The following is a 20,707-nucleotide window of genomic DNA, read 5'->3' as shown; positions in this document are numbered from 1 at the left end:
CCCATATTTCAAAAGTTGATCGCAAATAAAATCAGTGAAAATTTTTCTTTGTAAATTAGTTTTTTATAATCATAATGTCTGCAACATTTCAGGGGAGTATTTAACTCAGGGCAAACTCTTATTTTAGGCAAGCTAACATTTTAGTTTTGCTCCTAGAAGAACTCTTTGCACACTCATTTTCAATCCAACTTATTAAATATAAGGCTATTTATTTAATAGATGATCACTGTAACTGTGTTGCTTGTCTGAAATGCAATATACATTTGTTGGAGATGTTTGTCTTCCTTCCCCATTTTACATTGTACTATCTTGCAATTTTCATTGTCTCCGTGATTATTTGGATTCCCACTTCCTTTAAATTTTGCTATTCTTTAGCAACTCTACTTTCTTCTGAGTGTTTTCACAAATTTGTAAGGGCAAAGATAGTTTACTTCATAAAAGATTATTGTAGCTAGTTTCAGCCAAGTAAAACAATAACTATTTTTTGTTTGTTTGTTTTTTAGACAGGGTTTCTCTGTAGCTTTGGAGTCTGTCCTGGAAACTATCTCTTGTAGACCAGACTGACTTCGAAATCACAGAGATCCGCCCGCCACTGCCTCCACTCCCAAGTGCTGGGATTAAAGGCGTGCGCCACCAACCTGCTAACAATGGCCTTCTAAAATAGCATGTGAAGTACTTTTTGTTTATTTCACTAATTTGACATATACTTGCCTGTTAACAGGCAGAAGTCTTGAGAGTCATAAAATCAGAATAGCTAGAGACACCACGAGAGATCATTTATAGCTAAACATGCTGATGTTCTCAAAGCTGTCTGTGTGTCAGTAGCATGCTGAAGTTGGAGCCTAGTCTTCTCTGTACTCATCCATGGTTTTTTAGAAGATGCCATATTCCTTTCTCTTTAGCAATCCAAAGAGATAATTTCTACCTACCCTCAGTCATCACACATATATGACGAAAATGGGTGATACTTGCCTATATGAGTTTTGGAAATAGAATCTCATTTCCTTATTGTTCCTTATTATGATATTATAACAATCAAACATTATTCCTTATTAATTAGATCACATTTGTGTAGGCCTCCACACTTCTGTTACTTTCGAACATCCTTTCATAGTTCGCTTCCTTCATGTTTCTCATCTGCTCTCCTGCACAGGTTTATGAAATATGGATAAGGCACATTTCCAACGCAGCTGTTGCGCACATTACTAATCCTTACCCCCGTTCTGTCCACTTTATACGCACCATTAATCCAGGAAGTTGATATGAAAGTCAAACGAGACAGCTGTTTTAGTACTATAGGTATCCATTAACTACTATTTCAAAAATATTATTTCTTCTGGACTTTGCAGCTTCCTGATAAATTTGCACTTGATATATTTTAGACTGCTACGTTGTTGTCAAAGAATGCCTCACTGTTGCTTAGCCTGACTACACAACAGGTCATGAATGTGGAAACTCGCTTGCCAACACATTAGCTGGTGTGAGGCAGGGTGTGAGATGGGGGAGATTTTAGTCTCTCAGGTCAAGAGAGACTATCAATGATAAGTGATGCTATTTTGGGGAAGATTTATTTGATGTGCATGTGTGAGTGCTTCCATGTACGGGTACTATATACATGCCTGGTGCCCACAGGGCCCAGCAGTATGAATGCCAGATCGAAAGTTAACTTCCATCAATTCTAAAGCTATTCAAATCCCTTATTAAATGACAACAAGCTGTCTCCATGGGAGTGTACCTTGACAGCACAGGATTTGTCATGATCTTCCAGTTAGGTGTTTATAGCTTTCCGTGGTAAAATGAAAAAAGTGAAACAAACTATACTTTAAAGTATGCATTGACCACATTTTATTTCTGCAGGTACCCATTAACTAATATTTCAAAAGAACAAAATAAATCAAGAAGAATTATGACTGAGATAACTGTCACAAACAAATAGCACAGCAAAGCAAATGCAATCTCCCATTTAATTTCTAGATTTATAATTCTAAAAAGTAAATGGTATAAAAGTTAGTAAATCAAGACATTTCTCAATCAAGTCCATTCATTCATTTATCCATTCATTCCTCCATTTAGGGGAAAGAGTTAGTTATCAATGTGCTGACTTGACATAAATGTAATGGTCAGTATAGTTCTCATTCTTTTATCCACTGGAATATTAAGATATAAGTTGTATTTTAAACATTTTATGAAGACTTCTACAAACATGAGTATATTTCCCTTCAAGTAAGTAACAATTGAGTCTAATGTTCTGATTCTAGGCTGCCATATTCTAATATATCAGATAGCAATAATCTTGATCTTGTTTCCAAGACAGCAGGTCATATTCTGAATGTATTAGGTTAGGGGAGGTGAGCACTGAAGGCTTTACTGTCTAAGAGAAGAAGTTTCCCGGAACGACTTTTTCTAGAATACTGGTTTTGCAGCACTGAGTAAGAGTGAGTCATCTCTTCTACCTTGTAGACAGACAATAGCAGTGGACAGGTCAGTGTTTATCCACTTTTCATTCCTTACACAAAAGATTGGGTTATCTGCTTTGAATATAACTACCTTCAGTGTATAATCTGAAAAGAACTAACTGTCATTTGCAACCATAGCCTTGACAAGGACTTCTTGAGCTTTTCACCACGGTCACGTTCTTTATAAAATACAGTTACCACTGATTACATTGAAATTGTTGGGAGAATAAAAAGTAAGTCCTGTAGGAAAGTTACACTGGGGATGAAAATGAGAGATCATCTTGAAAAGAGACAGGATCATGAACTCTATCCAGGGCACAAAATCACGTGGGTGAGGCAGTTTAATGAGTGGAGGAAATGAAGGTGGAGGAAACCTTGTGCTAAGTGAATCAGTCCTGTCTGTTCAGCTTTAGGTTTATTTTAGAAAATATGGAGGCTTGGTGTTAAGACATCTGTTTGTTTTTCAGCAGGAATAAGAATGTCCATTAAATTTTCAGTCTTCATTTTAAATAGATTCATTACATTGTCAATATCTGAGAAACTAAGGTTTTGAGGTACAGTTTTGAGTCAGTGCTGTAAAGAAGACTGTTCTACCTTACACCCACTGAGATGCCATTCTAGGGTGGGGAAAAACATAATCATGGCCAGTTGTACAAAGGCCAGAAGACCATAGACTTTTAAACAATGAAAGAAGATGTGGGGGAGAGTAAAAAGGTCTTCAAGATAAGCTCCAAAGCTAGTCCTTGGTGATGTCCTTTAATCTCAGCACTCGGGAGGCAGAGGCAGGTGGATCTCTGTGAGTTCAATGCCTGCCTGGTCTACAAGAGCTAGTTCTAGGACAGGTCTCCAAAGCTACAGAGAAACCCTGTCTTGAAAAAACAAAAAATGTAAATACAAATCAGGTTACAGGGCAGAGGAGAAGCATTGCTGTGTAAAGTATTTGAGGGTCTGAACTTGATCTCCAAGGAACCACATAAAAAGCTGCTCACGAGCAAGAGTTTATAACCTAAGCACTATGGAAGCAGAAACAAGTGGACCCCTGGACTTCTGGACCCCTGGGACTCTATGGTAAACAACTCTGTCTGGGCCAGTGGGCTCTAGGTTCTGCAATGGAGCTTGTCTTAAAAATAAGATGAAGAGCAACTGGAAGGACACCCAATACTGACTTCTTACACACACACACACACACACACACACACACACACACACACACACACACGCACACACACACACACACACAAACAAACACAACTATACTATTGCACTACTACTTCCTTAGGTAGCTCTTGGTGTCAATCTCTAAGATATAGTAGGAAACTATCATTATATCACTTGAAAGACATGGCAATGCATTTCTCATTTTATAAACATATAAATAAATACAATCATGAAAATTATACTGTATCTTGACTTTGCAATTTTGTTTTCCTGTTAAAGTGGAAAGATTTCTATAAACTGCTTTTTTTCTTTTAAAAGACAGAGAGGATTTATTTTAAACAGTGTGAGTCAACCAAAACTGCTGATGAATAAGACATTCTGGTAATGTAATGGTACATTTTTCTAGAGAAAATGTATTCTCTTTTGTGTTAGTCTATGAAGTATGCTAGGAGGTGAGTTAGAAGAGCATATAGAGTATTGGACCTCAAAATCAATCTTTGCTTTCAGTTTGAGAAAGGAAAAAGTAACAGATATTTCTGTGGGACAATACTCTTGCATCCTGTAAAGATTGTCACTTGTATTTGTTGAGTAAAACACTGATTGGCCAGTAACCAGGCAGGAAGTATAGGCAGGGCAACCAGGCTAGGAGAATTCTGGGAAGAGGAAAGGCTCAGTCTACAGTCACCACATAGACACAGAGGATGCAAGATGAAAATGCTGCAGTAAGAAAAGGTACCAAGCCATGTGGCTAAACAGGGATAAGTATTATGGGTCAATTTAAGTTGTAAGAGCTACCTAGAAATACACCTGAGTTGTATGTCAAATGGTGTTATAATTAATATAGTTTCTGTGTGATTATTTGGGCCTGGGTGGCCGGGAAATAAAAGCGCAGTCTCTGTCTACAAGATACAACAAATTCAGGGCCAAAACAAATGGATGGGTTTTAAGCAGGTGTTTCTGGAGGGAAATGTATAACATGTAAGTTTTCAGGGAAATTCAAGGATCATCTGGCTTCATTATCAGCAGATAATGCAACAGTGCCTATGAGCAAGATCAGATTCAGGGCCTTTTTGATACAAGCTTGGAGAGGAAAACTAGAAAAAGAGGCAAATATATGGGAACTTATAATACAAAACTTTGAAATCTGTGTTTATACTAAAGTCTCAAACCCTCTGTGCCATTCTCTCACAGACTGCAAAAGCAACCCTGGTTCTTACATCAAGGTCAAATTATCCAGGAGCACATGAAATGCAGAGGAAACCATCAGAGTGTCAATATTCAGTCCCTGGCTCTCGCTTGTGATACTGTCCACTGGGTAGTAATCAGTCTGACTTTGTCTAGGAGAAAACAGTTGAATCTAATTTCTTCCAGCGACCAGGCAGCTGTCACAGGAGGTAACACAAAGGCGATAGACATCATCCATCTTCTCAAGGAGGTCAGCAAAATAGTTCTGGTCATAGGAATGGAAATGCAGCTCATGGCCCTTCGTGGTGTGCACACACACCACACACACGTACATATGTGTAATCAGCCAATGTTTCCTAACCTTCTTATTTATCTATTGGAAACAGGTGTTTCTCTTCATGGTATAGCATACACACCACACACACGTATGTGTGTGTAATTAGCCAGTGTTTCTTAACCTTCTTACTAATCTATTGGAAACAGGTGTTTCTCTGCACTGGGCAACTGTTTTGAACTTTGGAGGATATTTATCTATACTTATGACCTTTATCTACCACACATAATATAAAAATCAATGTTGTCATGTAATACCTACCAATCATCTCCTTAAGTAGCCTTTAGCTAATACTCACAGATATTAGAAAATGTTCTCAGGAAGAGATCTTTGCTATTTTTGATTAATTCTATCTCCTGATATGGAAACAGCTACTCTTTTATGTCTCTCTTTCTGCTTTATTCTGAGTGGGAAAACATATTTAAAATAACAAAACAAACAAAAACACAACAAAAACCTGTTCCTACGGTGCCTTGGAAAGACAGGAGTGGGACAAACTAATAAATAAATAAGAGAGTCTGTGTTACAGTAATGATCTGATAAAATAAATGAAGCAAGAATGTACTAGATGATTTTGCCTCATTATCAATTTGCCTCATGATAGTAAAACACGTTCACCTCTTCTGACTAATTTTTCCATGAGCAGGTTGCTAAACTGTAAGATCACCTACCCGCTGAGGCCTTTTTGAAGGAAGCTGTTTTGCCCCCCACCCAATCTTTCTCCTCTTCTTCACCTGGTTTTGGCTGCAATGTTGACTTGTGAGGCCCTCATCAGAGTTCAAACTGACATGGGGGCTGATCTTTCAGCAACCAACATTGTCAGATAATTAAGGCTTTTGTTCTTTATAATATATTTAGCATTGATTACCTTGTCACAGAAACAAGATGCCTCATCAAATTCCTGGGAAACCTTCGACTGCTGCTTAAACTATGAAAACTAGCAAGAATAAAACTGTCAATCTGACTGGAACCTTCATAGATTTTAGACTTCATTAAAGGCTATCTATTACTAGGTTTAAAATAAAAATTAATTACGCAATCAAATACACATGAAAACCTTAACCATGTACTTATTTTGCAGATCAATACTGGAATTACTCAGTGAGATCAGTTGTATAGCTAAACTTAATTTTAAAATCAGAAAATCCCAGCCTTCAAACAAAATCATTTAAGAAACAAAGAGGTCGAACAAAAATGCATCTGAAATCTCAGGGCAATTAAAAACACAGCTGGGAACATCGTAACAAACACTAAACACTTGCATGTTCCTCACTATGCTGAAGGCTGAGACGGTAATGATAAGATGTGATCTGTACCCTTTACTTCTGGAAGCCGTACAGAATCTAAGAACAGAAATCACTCTGCGGTAACTTTCAAATTCGGCAATTCTGTTCCCTTTGAATATGGGAATAGGCCTTTTTCTTCTTGCTAAAAAGAATAATTAACATATTCTCCTAATCTCTGACCTTATTTCCCTCAGGTCTGGATACAAAAAAAAATAATTATAAGCCCTCATGCCTCTAAATTATTATTCAGAAAGTGGAAATGTGTAGGGATTTTGCCTCCTCCAAGCCAGGCAACTGTATAAAACATAAAGCTGGTTGCCAAGTTCATTTAGCTTTGAGAGGTCCGGTGAGGACATGATTATGAAGTTGTAGGTGAGTCTAGGAACAACAGAAGGAAACTCATGCTTCCCTTCTTTCCAGTGAGACTGAGGGCAAGCGGAATTAACTCTGAAGTCACAATAGAAACACTAAGAGGCTTTCCTGTCTCCACTGAGGGCAAGTGGAATTAACCCTGAAGTCACAATAGAAGCACTAAGATGCTTTCCTGTCTCCACGCCTGTCCATCTACAGGAAGACTTGTCAGTTTTGAGACAGGATAGCAGTTGAGTATAGAGTCAAGAGCATGTCCTCCAGAGGGTGCCTTTAGTGAAGCGGTCACAGAAAATCTTTATCTTCCTCACTGTCCTCCAGTTCCACGGGTTTAAAGGAAGGAAAACGCTAAAATTCTACGTATAGCAAATTGGGCTGCAGCCCAATATGAATGAATGCTTTCACGATCAAAATACTAGAAAAACAGTACTAACATAATGGGAAGATCTTCAAATTATGGGAAAAATCAGAATACTTATAAAATCTTGAATGTGCACTACTGACAGGGAGAATTTATCCTTTGTGAATGGAACTGAAATTGACCAGAGGATAGTTTAATTGTAAAAATCCAGAGACAATAATAAAAGTAAAATAATAATAATAATAATAATGTGTGAGAAGCTAAATTACAAACAAAGCGATAGGACACACTTAGAGGTCTCGGGACAAGTTCTTTATGTTGCCAGCAGACTGAAAGGCACTCACTATTCCATCGGACATCCTTAAGTTTCCCTTACCGCACCTTGTGTCCCAGTTTGCTTTGTTTTGTTGCTGAGGTCCGTTGTTCTTGGGCTGAGCAGCCAGGCAGAAAACGAGTTTCTACCTCACTGGACAGAGTATGAGAGACGCCAGTCTGTGTCACCTTCATTGCCTTATATATTCTGGAAAGTCCCAAAGAGATTAATTTCTTCTTTTTCCAGATATTTATGAAGTATTTTTTAAAGCACTCTTAGAACTTTTGTTAAGGTGATATATCCATGTACATCTATGTTTCTATCTTTCTTTCCCTTCTTTTCTATCGATTCAGATGTCTTTATCGCAAGGAAGAAACCAATATATATGCTGTTTCTAAGGATTTCTGTGCAGTTCAATGACCACATTAAGTTTCTTATTCCTTTGATTTTCTTCTCAATGCCTTTGTTCTATTATCACAGCCATAAGCTGGGTTCCATGGAAACTGTGTATTTTAAAACAGACATCGGAATGGTATTTTACTATGAGTGCTTTAGTAGAAGGTAATATCCTTCTTAACTCATGATGATCAATGATAAAACTTTCAAGAAGATAAGGACAGAGTACCTACTGCCTGTTTTAAACTGCCATTTAAAACAACGACAAAAAATGCACAACAAAATTGCGTGAAGTTATCACATACACAATCCTCAAGACTAATTCTTTACTGTACATGAAATAATTACTTGCCTTTGTATTGGTATGTTAATTTAAAAGAAGAAAGTAATCTACAATGCAAATGTAAACATCAGGATATATGATAAATAGTATTTGCATATTAAGACAACGTAGTTACATATGATACATAAAATAAATGCTGTATTTAATAATTCAGAAGAACTCAATCCTAAATAGGAAAGGAATGTTTTGATAAGTGATCATTAGTGTCTATTAATTTCAACTTTCTAGTACACTGAAAGTGTCAACTATTAAATTAAACAAAAATATTGACTGAAATGGAATTTCTCATGACCAAACAAAACCATGACCATCAACAACAACACCAACAACAACAACAAATGTTTAATTCATTACTACAAAAGTAAAAACTAATGCTTCTTAAGCATTAAAGTGCATAAACTTTGACTTCTGTGATAAATAGATTTTTACTTGAAAACTTCTAACTTTGGTTTCTGGCCAAGATAATACCTTTCCTAAAACTAGTTATTAGATTATGTGCTCTCTTCTTCTGCTGGGAAATATTATTTTAAGCGGTGTGACTTTTGCTTATGCTACATTTGTTCAACTCTGTGAAGCTGGGCTACTTTGCTTGTCTGAAACACCTGACGGGCCTAATAAAGAGTTGAACAGCCAAAAGCAAGACAGGAGCAAAGACAGGTGGGGCTGGCAGGTAGAGAGTATAAATGAAGGAGAAATGAGGAAGAGGAGGAGCATTGAGAGAATAAGGAAAGGAGGACACTAGGGGCCAGTCACCCAGTCACTCAGCCACCCAGCCACCCAGACACCCAGCCAGCCACAGAGAAAAAGTGAAAGTAAGATCTACAGAAGAAAGAGAAAGGTAAAAGCCCAGAGGTCAAAAGTAGATGGGTTAATTCAGGAAAAGCTGGCAAGAAACAAGCCAAGCTAAGGTTGGGCATTCGTAACTAAGAATAAGCCTCTGACTGATTTATTTGGGAGCTGGGTGATGCTCCCCCCCCAAAATCAAAAGAGTAAAAAAGTAAAATATCACACAACATATCTCACCTAGAATTTAAGGCTATTTCACAAATATTTTGGTTCCTTTTACCATTTCCTTGATGGAATTTCAACCTCATGGTCCTTTAAATGTTTTTTACTTATATAATTCCTAGAGTGTGTTTCCTGAGCAGACAGACACTATACTAGGTTCATATGGTAGAACAGATGTCAAGAAGACAAACCATATGGAAATTTTAGTTATGACACAGTGGAAAAATGAAGTCTGACTTAAAAATAAGAGATGAAGATGGAAGCATTCTATACTGAAAAATAAGAAATACCGTTTCAGATATTGAAATATTATCACAGAAAATGAGGCCAATCCAACAGTATCGAGCTGTAGGTGTTGGCAATCACTTTTCTCAGTTCCCGAAGTAGTAGTTATTCTTAACACTTCTGTTTTTTCACACTATTTCTGACGTTTGTATACATTATGTTAAAATTCATTTGGTTATACAAACATCCGTTATTGAAGGGGTGCTATGCATATACAGATACAGAGTGAGCCGAACATGTTGTTCAGTAGACTAACTCCAGTTCTGGGGCACAAGGAAAGACACGAGAGAGCAGGTGATATGTCTTGAAGGTCAGGGGGCTTCCTCTTAGTTTTTCATATTGCTTGCTTGAAGAGTACTGACTGGAATATTATCACTTACACATGAAAAACACTGCACTTGAAGTGCAGAATGGGAGGGAAATATAGATAAGATTTGAGAACATCCCATAATTTATCAAATGGTCCAGGAACAAAAGATGATCTGCTTTTGAAAAAGTGGTAATAAGTGGTTAGATGTAGGACACATATGTGATATTAAGAATTTCATGTTATATCTACTGTGTTACTTACGTTGACTTATTTCAATTTATAATTTTTATGGTAATTTCTAACATCTTCACCCCATGCATGAGAAAAATCAGGCAGAGAAAGGTTTCCCAGCTTCCTTTAGTTTCCAGTGCCGGCTTCTAACAAAATTGGAATCAAGAAAGTGCAGAGTTATAGAGAAAACCATTCCAAGAGCCATGGTCTTAAGTAGAAGACACAAAACAAAGGTAGTTTTCTATTGCCTTGGAACAGTTCACCTCAAAATGTAATGACTTAAAGAAACACTATTTGTTATTATTAAAAATTTCCACCTTCTCTCCTCCCATTAATAATAATGAAAAATGAAAAAAAGAAAAAAATCTACTTTCTAATTAAAATTTTGTTTCTGAAAGAAAAAATATATTTCAAATTAAACCCTTAAAAAAAAAGAAACACCATTTGATTTTAACTTATTCAATGTTTTTCCCTGAGGTTGAGAGATGGAAAAAAAATCAGGGGAATGATCTTGTAGTGAAACTTGGCTTAGTAGTACAGGGGCAGCTTTGTCAGTTAACAGGACATTTAAGTTGACAAGAATACGAGCAACCCTGAATGACTAACATGAGCAAATGCATATGTGATCAAAGAAGCATTGAGAAAATGTGTTTACATGTGAGAGGTCAGAAAACAATGTGGGAATGAAAGGACAACATGGATGAAAAGTAGAGATCATGGGTGAGCTTCAAGATGACAAAGGAACAGAGTCTCTGGTGTTAGATTATCCTCACAGAGGCAAACTCATCCAGGATACTAAGCCTTGATTGTGAAATGCCATCTGTCTAGAGGAAGGTGGTGTCATAGAGCATGTGTGAATGCTGATGCACCCAACAAGACTGCTTTGCTAATGCAAGGATATTCTTGGAAGGCAACACAAGCAGTTGAGTGGTCTTGGTGCTGTTTTACATATTTTGACTTTAGGTTTTAATTTTTCCTGCCATGTATTTTGTTCATGCTGTTTCTCTTTCCCTAGCTCCTCTCAGATACACCACCAATCCAGCCTCATGTACTTTCTCACAAACAAACAGAACAAACACCAACTAAACTAAAACAACATCATCAAGAGCAAGCACATACGGTAGATGAAATCCATTGTGTTGGCCAACCAGTCTTAACCCCGCCTGTAGTGTGGCCAATATACCCTGTGTCGCTCATTGGAGAAAACTGGGGCTTCCTTCCCCAGCAGGTATCAATTACAAATAGCTTCTTGTTCCAAAGTAAACAATTCTTGCCTCTCTCTCTCTCTCTCTCTCTCTCTCTCTCTCTCTCTCTATATATATATATATATATATATATACACACACATATATATATATATATATATTAAGGTGAGGTATGGACAAATTTTTATAAGGATATAAATACAAAAATTATACTCACTGTATTAACAAACTTCTAAGTATATTATATGCCTAGATTTACCTTGCTAATAATTTTGCCTTATGTTATTCTGACAAACAGACCATCTATTTTAACAAATGGAGGTTTCTGCCCATGTAGACTCCTGCATGCTGTTTGCTTTATGAGGTTATCCTAGGTGGCAAAGCTTAACTCAAAAAATAGAGGTGATTTCCTCTAGATCAAGTGACAAGTTCTCCAGATCACTGAATCAATCTCCTTATCTGACAAGTGAGACTGAGCCAGGTTTAGTTAGAGCTGCTTCAAAGAAAGAACAGCCATGCCTTGGGTTGTTAATTAAACATCTAGGGGCATCTCAGAAGGCACTGAACCTTTAGAACATAGGACTTAGGTGATGTAAACTGGACTTGATCTGAAAACCTCTTTCCTGCAGTCTAGCTTCCTCGGTTCCAGAAAATATAACGAAGCTGCCAAGACAAAGAAGCAATTAGACTGTCCTATTCAACTGCAACACCTATGAACCACAACCAGCAACATGGCAATAATGATGCTCTAAGTATCTGTCACATACTGATGGAAATTAAGAGCTGTTGGACTGGATTTGAGGCCCATTCAACAGGAGGAAAAAAATCTTGCAAGGTACTGGAATCTTAGCTTTCTGTGGCTAGTGAGGTCAGAGACCTAAGCAAAGAATCTAGTACTTCGTAGACTGGTGAGTTCCTTACTACATTCTAAACCTCATCCTTATACCCACAGACCATGAAAGAAGTTCTCTTTAGTGAAGCAAATGAGACCATCACAGGAAACCACAACTGGACTCAAAGCAGAAATCAACAGATTTGGGGGAGACAACCCCCCACAGGTGCAGTTAAACAACAAGTTTCATAACATCAAGGAAGAAATGGGGGAAGAGTGTAGGAGCCAGAATATCAAGGAGACAGTGTGAAACAGTCTCAGGTCAGTTTTACATCCTCTCCAGTGAAAGAGTCTCTTCTAGAAATGTCGGCACAAACAGGAACAGAACAATGGCAGTATCAATGGATATGTTAACGAGAAGGAAAGTATTTTCAGGTCCAACTCCTAGACAATGAACGATATGCAACTAATGACTACTGAGAAAGAGGAAAATAAGACTCTTCTAGGGAAAAGCCCTTTACTGAAAAGATATATGCAAAAACAACAAAAACAGACCCAACAAGTTATGTGTATGTATATATGCATCTATGTGTATACATACACACACATATATATGTGCACATACATATCCATATGGGAAATATGCACTCATGTATGCAATGTATACATTTTAAAATTATATGCATATTCACACATATATATCCATGTGTATATATGCACATGTACACCCATCCATGTATATATAAAGAACAAAAGATTATCAATTTGAGATTAGGGGCAAGGAAGGGTTTAGGGGTAAGGGAGGGTAGTTGGGGGTTGGGGAGAGAAAGGAAGGAGTAAAAGTGACATAATTCTACTTCAATTCAAAACATATTTTTAAAAATAGAACACAATTCTGAAGTTCTCCTCTAGCAAAGGACTGTTCTTTAAGAAGATGAAAATTGTTTCAGAGTATTTACAGTCCGTGGAACAAAGGCAGCAGTGACTCACGACTCCTGTTCCTGCAGTCAGGATGGGAGCACCGCCATTCAACCAATACTCATTCAACACATTCAATACTCATTATCTGGTATTACATCAAGTACTTGCCAAACAATGGCAAGGTGGTATTTATTTATCAGCATCATCATCGACATCATCGTACTAAACCCAAAACCAGAAAATTTCAATAGTTTTTCCAAAATATATATAAGCCAAGAAAAGGCATAGCAAGTACTAGAATTCCAAACTGGTCAATCCTAAGGCTACTTTTTAATCTCAAAGCTACAGATATGACTTGCATCAAGAAGTAGTTTAGAAATAGCATAGGAATACATTGGAGAAAGTGGATCATCTAAGGTTTTCTGATGCCTCTTTTCTTTTTAACAAAGCAAAAATTTTACTATTGAAACTACTTTTTCAAAGGTGGATATTACAACACTTGCCTGTCTGGCGGCTGGGGAAATGGATCAGCAGGCAAAGACACACACCTGAAAACCCGAATTTCACACCTGGATCCCACATGTTATTGTTCTCATTGTATGTCAAGATTTCAGTTGAATCCTCAGTACTTTTCTTTATTAAAATTGTCTTGGGATTCTTTTATTTTCTAGGTTAGAGCTTTCAGAGAAATGTTTCAAATGCCCTCAACTTTGGATACTCTCAGGAAGAGCAGGGATTTGAGAAAAGACCTTGGTCTGGGGAGAAATGTAAGTCTTAGGTCATCTTCCATTTTATATATAATATATATTTATATATACTATATAAATATAATAGTTTTAGAGGAGGTGGTGGCTGTGTAACATTTTAAATATACTAAACACAACCAGATTCTTTACTTTTAAATGGCTAATTTGATATGAATTTCACATTAATTATAAAAAGCTATTCTTAGAAATTATTTTTACTTCCTAGTATTTGACATATGAACAAGAGTTGTCTTCATTTTAAAACGCTTTTATTTCTAATCTCTTCTGTTGATGCTTTATTGGAATTAAATATTAATTTCGAAATTCTTGGCAGTGGCTAGCAGCGCCCAAATTACAGGACTTTCTCCGTAAAACACACGCTGAGCTGAGATGTAGCTTGATAGTAGAACAACTGCCTACTACAGGCAAGGCTCTGGGCTTGATTCCCAGAGCTGCGAAAAACAAAAAGCGACCCACTTCATCTGAGTCTATTTTGGTATGTAAAATAATCATCTCTATCAGCCATAACTTTAAAATTTGCTTAATTGCTGGGTGGTGGTGGCATAAGCCTTTAATCCCAGCACTTGGGAGGCAGAGGCAGGAGGATCTCTGTGAGTTCAAGGCCAGCTTGGTCTACAAGAGCTAATTCCAGGACAGCTAGGGTTATTACATGGAGAAACCTTGTCTCAAAAATCCAAAAGAAAAAAATTGCTTAAACATCTGTATATACACCTTATATCTAGAATTCCCTTGGCTACTGAAAGTACTTCCAGCGCTAAGAATATGGTACAAATGTTTCTCCTATGAGTGATTACGCTTGATGTGCTTTGGAAACTGTATCTCACTTCGGCAATAGCCTCCCACTGCATGTTTTACATAACCAACTGCAAGAGCATGAAAAACACGATTTTCCTATTTTGTAAATTTTATGATTGTAGACACTAGCGGGATCTATTTCAGGTGCTATTTAGGGACAGCATTGTCTCATGTAATTAACCAAAGCCACTCAAATTTTACTTCTATATTTTACAGCCCAGCATGTATTCATTGAAGAATATATTGCAGTACGAATGGGAATTGACTGGAATGAAAGGGCTTTGTTCTATGAGCTTAAAACAAAGAAACACTCTGTCCCTATGAAATTATATTTTTATATACTTATTTATTTATATATATTATAAACTATGGTAATAGTTTATAAAATCCATATCTTAATCACATGACTACAGGATCTTACTGGGTAGTGAACCTCCGCCCCCCCCAGCTTATTCTTTTCTCCGTGAACACACATGTTTAGGGTGCGGTTGTTTTCAGGGTCTAGAGTTTGAAGAGCTGTGGCCTTGCAGACCACATAAGCCACCATGAGGCAAAGTTTGCACACACAAAAGTAAGACTTGCTCTCTTTGAAGTACTATGAATATTGGGAATAGAATAATGTAGCAAGGAACATACATACATACAGAAACAATCAATTTCCTTTCAATATTATAATTAGCCTGCGGTTCCCGCATCCCGTGACATAGGTGGTAAGATTACCCAGGAGTTTGAGGCCAGTGTGGGATTGACAGTGAGTTCCAGGACAACCCGAGCTCTATGGCAAAATATTTCACTTTATTTATTTTAATATTTAAGCAACATTTTAATTTATGTGCTTGTGTGTGAGTGACTGCAGTCCCTACCATGATGAACTGACTGTACTCTGGAAATGTGAACCGAATTAAAGCCACTTCTCAAAGTCGCAGAAAATAACTATTTCCCCTTTCCAAACAACTTAACTTTTACAGGGTTCCGCTTACCTAGAGATACTGAATACCACTTACTAGCGTCTAATGATACTTTCTGTAAGGTAAAAAAATAGCACAGGCCACCTGACTGCATTCATTTATTGGAAAATGGGCTAAACCATTTGTGTGGGAAATCCGAAGAGAGCATGAAACTAAAAAAATTTCTAAAAATTAAAGCAATAACCTGTATGAAGACATAAATGCAATATAAAAATTGAAAGCACCTCTTGCTTCTTCTTAGCAAGCGATCTTTCACGCTCTGGGGTGTTAACTGTAGCTTGGCTTGCCGGGGATTTAGTCAGCTTGAGAACAAATCTCTTCTCCAGAGAGAGCCGCTGCTGTGACTCCAATGTTTTCATGAAATATCGACTTACTGTCATTTTCATCCGGATATTATTAACTCTGTTTTATAGACAATAAAATGTAATTCCTTACTGAGCATGAACTATTCTTTCAGTTCTTTCTGAACGTGAAGTATTAAATCCGTGGCTGCTGCAAATTGCTTCCCAAGCATCAGGTCATGAGCCATGTGAAGAATGAGGCCGCCACTGAGTATCAAAAGCTCTGAGAACTTTGACGACAATTCTAAAAGTGGCATTGAACTATACGGGAGTGAGAAAGACAGTCTGTGTTCATGCCGCTATAATGGCTAACCACAAAGCCATAGAGGGATCTCTATAATTTGGTGTTTATATCTCTCTGATTATTCCTTGTCCTAAAACGACATTGAAACAAATGTGAGATGGGGGTTTGTTTGCTAGCGTATTTGTTAATTTATTTTGTGTCTGTGAGTGTGGAGGCCAAGTGACAACGTGTGGGAACTGGTTTGCTCGTCTGTTGTGTGTGTCCAGAAGCATCTTATCCCATGAGCCGTCTCACTAGCTCCAAGAGATGTTTGCAATTGATGAAACATTTCTTCTCCATAAATTGAAATCCTGTGAAACGGTGCTCATAAAACTTCAGTCCTGCCGTAAAGTCATGGTAATAGATCGGATTTCAAATGTTCTTTGGATCATTTGGTTCCCTGTGACAATACTATTTACAATCGATTAGGGACTGTACATTTAATCCAGTTAGTGTCAACAAGCATTCTATAGATTGGAAGATAAAGTTCACAGGCTTGTAAAATCATGTCTTTTTTTTCTGTTATTTTAACTTCTTAAATTTGCTTTCTATTCCTAGTTCTACATAGACACAGAAAGAAGCAAGCCAATGGCTTTTTGATAGCCAAGCCATGAAATATGAGCCTATTGTGCATTTCAGTACGTATTTATTGGCAAGTAATCCCTGCCACACATGAAAAACTGGTTGAAATTTTCAATAAAGATGACTCCTGCAAACAACATCGGGGTGATTTTTTGTTAGAACAATTTTGAGCACTGATAACTATATCACACCGGAGAAACTCATACACATTTTTTTCAGGTACTAAGGGACAGCAAATTGTCATGCTAGGTTATTTAGGAAACTAGCAGTTCACATGGTTTCCTATCACATGAATCAGTGTTTTCAGGTCAAGGTTCAAATGAGGCAACAACTACCCAAGCAGCCTCTAGGCACAGAGCACAAACCCTGCAATTAGGACTTGTCGGGCAGGAACCCACTGCCTAGCAGAAATTAAATGGATTTTTAATCCAACCTCAAAAGAGTGATTTAGTCCTGTGGTTAAAATAACTTACCAGAAAGAATTTCTATTTCTTCAAATAATAAATAATAAACAAGTAATTAGCCATTCCGTTGGGAAGAGGAATGGCCACAACAAGCGTAATCACCTTCAGCCTCAAGGCTCCTTGTGTTATCCTGAATTCAGTCTGTGCTCTTTACTGTTAACTGCAATATTAAGCTTTTAGTTGACATCACATCCAATTAAATGTGATATGATGAGTCCAAGAATAAGAATATAGAAATGTAGATTCCAGGAATAAGAATATAGGAATAGAGAATACAATGTTGTAAGCCTAGGAGAATGAGAGCAGACTGTCAGCAGCTTTCTCAGCAGCTTAAGGATTAACTGCTAACAGTGGGTTACTTTGCTTACAACCCAGAGCTCTGCCTGCAAGGTTGAAGCAGCTCCTGCAAACTGAGAGGCAGATTTTAGACAATCACCCCCTTCGCCTCCCCCCATCACTCATGACCAGCTATTGATGTGACCTGAGTTAACTCGGAAATGATGGGATGTATGTGACTTTGTTGTTGTTCGTTGTCCCATACTCTTTCCAGCTTCATGAAACTGTAGTATCAGGGGGAGTGCAGAGCTTTGGTAAACACCATCAGAAAGTGCAAGAGAGAAACAATGGGCTAAATAAATAAATGGACAAACCCTGCCAATGGAAATTCTAATAACAGGCAATTTGTATCTGAGTGTCACCTCGATATTGTAAAAACTGCTTTGTTCATGTCTTAATGCTTCTTGCTTCTTGCTATAAAAAGAGGGAGCTCAGAAACCGTCTTTTGCTACAGGCTTACAAATCCATCTCTGGCTGTGGTCTCAGCTAGCTGATAAGCTTTTTGTGCCCCATGGAGATTGATTTTTTAATTTCTTTTATTTTTTCCTAAAATAAAGTTTGCTTCTGGTTTAATAGACTTTGGTGTTTTGTCCCTGATCTTTGTGTGACCCCCCCGCCCCGAAGCCCAAATAGGCATTCATTTCTCAAAGCAAATAAGTTATTAAATTATGGGGCTATAATCGGGATTAATAATTTCTTGTATTATTTTCAAGATTTTTCCTGGCTTGGTGGTGCACACCTTTAGCTCCGGCATTTTGGAGGCAGGGACAGGTAGATCTTTGTGAGCACGAGGCCAGCCTGGTCTACATAATGAGCTCCACAGGACAACCAGGGCTACACAGTAAAATTGTTATCAACTTTTTTAAATATGAATTTTATCAACTGTTTTAATATGAATCCTTCACAACTTGTTCGTAGTATGAAATTAAGATAAATAAAAGCCCTTTTGTTATTTAACTTTGGACTAACCTACTTCAACTTATTTAGTCAGTTCCTTTGAACTTACAAATTTAGTCCCATCATTCCGTCACTCAGACATTAATTATAACCCCAGACACACACAACATCATCAAAAAGAAAGCCTGTTATACGGTAACAAAATCCTACTATAGTAAAATTGACGTTGGGTAGGTGTAGTAATTAAAAGGACATACACCTTAATTTCAGATTATTCACCTTGAAATCATTGAATAAAATAGATTTAGCTACTACAGAAGTGAAGTGATTTGTATGTTTTAGCTATGCAACAACATATGAAACACTGTGCAAAGCCATAGGTTTATGTGTGCATATTCTCCATATGTATGAATACTAAAATAATATACATATGATATTAATGTATATTATATTACATATGAGAAGAAAATATCAGAAAATTAATGGGACATATTGTTCCTTAACTGTAACTTATGTCTTGAAATATATTCTTGTTTTTTTCCAATTTTTAACATTATTATCAGTTTAATTGCTATTTTGTTCTTAATAATAGTTAATGCTGTATTTTTAAGACCTAATAACTAGCATTTTTAAAAAAATATAAATAGATACACAAACATGTGCATTTGTTTGTATCTGAGTTTTGGAGGAAGTATATTTGGGGGAACGTGTGTGTAGCTTTATTGAAGAGGTGGTTATTAGCCTCACAATTGTTTAAATAGAATAACATGAGCTGTTGAGAAAATTGTATTATAAAACACTTTGGAAGCTAAATAATGTTAAGTAATGCTGTACATTAGTAAATTACATTAATCACAATCAGATCTCAGTAGAGAAGGGTCCCTTATATCTGTTAAGCTGGCATGTCAAAATATCCACTGTTACATTTTAGTAGAGGATCTTCACTAGCTGGAATATAAAACTGTTTCTTAGAAGCATGCTAACGTTTATATTTTGAAATATGGACTTCTGGAGAAGATAAGAAAAAATGGACTTTCAGTATTCTGAATTAATCCTTCAATATTGATTAAAATAAATTGCAATATTATTGAACAAACAATAAACTGACATTTGTATTTATGTTGATTTTATCACAAGACTTGATAATACTTTGCTAACTATTAATGACTCTAAGTCACTTCACTGTTATATTTTAGAAAACACTAATATACTGCTGCCTATTTTAATTTTAACATAGTTGGACTTCGCAATATAAGACTAAATCCCAACAAATATGTGAACAAGATAGAAAATGAAGAAAGATCAGACCTAGAAAAGATGATGTTTCTAGGATTTACAAATATATCTTTAAAATGTAAGTACATTTTCTTACATAATATTATTATAAATATGATTTTATCAAAATCAGTTTTAATAAACTAACATTTATCTTGCTTTTTCTTAAAAGATAGGGCAATAACCCCAGTCAAAAATCTTTCCTTAAATCCCACTTAGCCATTACTTCTTAAATCTTCATACTTTGGAAGAATACAAAAAAATTGGTAAAAACAAAAATTCTAAGTATTTGACTATGGAAATCACTCTTAGAAACAGACATTAAAGGCATCCAAAAATTCAAAAATAGCTATTGAAACAGCAATCATGAAGGCAAAATGTATTCTTGCAACATTCAGCTCATAATTTGCATCTGTTTTCCTAAAGGATCTGGCTTATTATAGATAAAAATAATTTTAATAGAGATTATATCTGTTAAGGCTGGGAATAGGATCAAACAGTTTTACCAAATACTTTGTGTTCCTATGGCGAAATCATTAAAGATTTTTTATTCTCTAGGACATATGAATCTTTGAATGGATTCAGCTATTTCTAGCTGGGGGGATGTTCTTAGAATTTACATTGCTTTCTTGCAGTGGCTAAGGTCACCTTGTCTCCTGACCTGCTCAATTACCATTCCTTCCTGAGGCTGTGGATCACCTGGGTCAGTGACACTTTCCTGCCGTGGAAGAGAAAGGTCGCAGGGAGCATAGCTTCTTTCCTCTATCTATGCAATTCTCCTGCCCTGAAGCTACGGATACTCCACAAATGCATTTTTAAAAAGTGGGTTGAAATAAATTCTGACGAAGTCCAGTGTTGCATATCCAGGAGGTAGAAAAAGAAGCAGGATAAACCAGAACGAAACAATATAACACTGAGTTAGGCAAGTTTGGTAAGCGGGTGAATACTGGCTTTTTTATTACAGGCTTAACTTTTGCTTTTGTTTTACTGGACATTAAGAATTTGT

At 36.7% G+C, this 20,707-nt stretch overlaps 1 protein-coding gene across 3 annotated transcripts in view; it reads right to left on the bottom strand.

The window, feature by feature from the left end:
* The window catches only part of Pclo (piccolo presynaptic cytomatrix protein), a 270,157-nt gene that overhangs the window by 99,641 nt on the left and 149,809 nt on the right, over window positions 1–20,707 (bottom strand). The gene's annotated exons all lie outside the window — the stretch shown is intronic.

This window comes from Microtus pennsylvanicus, chromosome 22 (assembly GCF_037038515.1).
Source record: "Microtus pennsylvanicus isolate mMicPen1 chromosome 22, mMicPen1.hap1, whole genome shotgun sequence".
Lineage (NCBI taxonomy): Eukaryota > Metazoa > Chordata > Mammalia > Rodentia > Cricetidae > Microtus > Microtus pennsylvanicus.
The sequence above is the reverse complement of the archived record's forward strand: the minus strand, read 5'-3'. Positions and strand labels throughout refer to the sequence as shown.